Source organism: Montipora capricornis, chromosome 6 (genome assembly GCF_036669925.1).
Source record: "Montipora capricornis isolate CH-2021 chromosome 6, ASM3666992v2, whole genome shotgun sequence".
Classification (NCBI taxonomy): Eukaryota; Metazoa; Cnidaria; class Anthozoa; order Scleractinia; family Acroporidae; genus Montipora; species Montipora capricornis.
In genome coordinates, this window is record NC_090888.1 from 44982088 (window position 1) to 44984587 (window position 2500).

Consider the following 2500-nt stretch of genomic DNA (forward strand, 5'->3'; position numbering starts at 1 on the left):
GCCTTTTACCGATAGCTGCGAAATTCGGCGTGTTTACTGGGGAGAAATAGCCCCAGTTTCCCTTAAAATTTCGGGGCTTTCTAGCTTTCATGACGCCTACATGAGGGGCATTCTAATCAGGCAATTTTCGGCCGTGCGAAGGCCGCGAAATTTTCAGCCGATCGCGGAGCGGTTTAACTAAAGTTTTTTACCCAAAAAATTACACTAAAGGCTTCGGAAAGGATAAAGAAAAGGATTGTGGTTCATTGGTTGGAATATCAAGCGTTAAAATCCCTGAAAACGTAAGATTATTTTCGTAGCGATACAATTGCGTGTTTTGACCACATGTTCCTTCGATCTTACAGAGTTGTGTTTTCCCTCAAAATATTCGCTTGTTTTCGCTTTCGCTAGAACATATTTACCTTGACTTCATGTCCAGCGAATTGTTTTATCCTTTGGGATGAATTTTCCGTCGAAAAATCGGTTATTTGGGTGGTTTTTAGCAAACACAGGTCAGTTATTCTTAAGGTGATACATGTATGTCTCGTTGCCGTTAGCAACGGGTCGCAAATTTGACACTTTTATCGGATTAACATATTTAACAATTATTCCTCGAGCCCGAATGGGCTCTGAGTCAATAGCCCATGAGGCCGAAGGCCGAATGGGCTATTGACTCAGAGGCCATGAGGGTCAAGTTGGTCAAAAAAATATCGAGACAAAACATCTTTCGCTAGTTAAAGCTAGACTTTAATTGTTGTTTTGGTCTTCAAAGCCGGCGCTTTTCGCTACTAGTGGGCTATAACAAATAGCCTACTAGTAGCTCAACCAATCAGAACGCAGCATTGATAATAGACCACTGGTTGGATTTTACTAATACGCATTATCGCTAATCGGACCTCTAAAAAAATTCTGAAAATATTTGTGCCTGGTCAGTTTTCCGTCAAATTTTTGTCCAAGAAAGCTAATAAAATGAGGAAGATTTTTCTTGGTCACTCAAAAATTCATAATTAACGTTAAAATGGGCAAATTTGAGTTGGAAACTGATTTTAGTGTTATTTCTTCTTTCATTATTTTTCTTTACACTTTCTTTTTATAAAATGTTTTAGGTGTCTGTAAAGAAATTATTTGTTTTTGGAAAGCTTATTTTCTTTGCTTTAAAATGATGTATTGCTTTCCCCCTAACTTTTAATACTTTTTGAGAAAAAAAACATTTTTTTCAATGCTGATTTCACGCCTTTGCTCTTGTAGCAAAGGATCGAGACTTACCTAGAAGTTGAAGGTTAATGATAACTCTACCAAAACCGCAGTGATAGTGAGGATTAACATGAGATGTACACGTGCCGCCGTAGCTAGTTAGTTGTTTAAAGAACCGGGCTTGGACACAATACAAGAGGGAAAGAATAAACAGAGGGTGGGGAGTAAGGAAGTGAAGGTGAAAACGGACTGAGAAGGGTTGGACATGTTAACCCTCAGTATCACTGCAGCGGATTTGGTGGAATTATTATCACCAACCTTCAATTTCCAGGTAAATCTCTTTTAATGCTTAATTCTATCAAACCGCAGTTGCGTATTTCTGGCTAACATAAGATTTCAAAGCCCTTGTGGACTCAACAAGGGGCACAACAGAACAAAAACTATTTTTTTGCAACATGGCCTTATCAACTACAACAGGATCTCAAATATATCTCTGATAGAGCCTGAAAAACGTGGAATCTGATGACCAACCAACATGACTCAATATTGTATTAGTACGGATGGATTTACTGGCCTTGCTCACTGCAGTCGATCTGTTGATGTGGACACAAAAGATCTGTTTGTCAATGCCACTGAGGGTAATCACAGTCAGTTAATCCAACGCCCAGTGGAACTAACGCCAACGGGATCATGAGGCCTCGCAAACGATATTAAGAGTTTTGGTCCATTTCGTAATTCCTTTGTACGTCCCAAATATGCTTCCATTACTTTGTCTTCACACAGGTCTTCCCTTAAAGCTAGGCAACATATAACCCGGCTAGTTCCGCTGCGCGTGCTCAACCAGATCAAACAGAAAATAGCTGGCCGTTTTCTTCATATTGCGGATATCAAATAAAGCCAAAGTTTGGCACCGTTGACCTGAAGTTAATGCAAGCAACGTAACTAGTTTTAATGACAGCTGTTCGAGGTTGAGCTATTCCGCGGGAAGCAACTGCTGGAGATAGTGCAAGACAATGTGAACACCCCAAGTCTCCGAATACTTCGGCGTTGTTCTTCTGGAATTGTATACACCTTTCAAAATTCGGCTAATCAAGGGTTGCGATCCAACAGTATAAATCGAACCACGCAAGGGTTTGCTCATTAGGGAGCGGGCTATCACGGAACGACTTGCATTTATGGCAGAGTAAGATATTCTGGGCATACAAGCAATTCAAGAATTGCAGTATGGCATCTACATCTAGTTAATATGAATTAACTTCCCGGGAATTCTGACAATTTTTTTTTTTATCGCTCCCGGGTCCCTGATCTCCAGGAGCCCGTGATGATG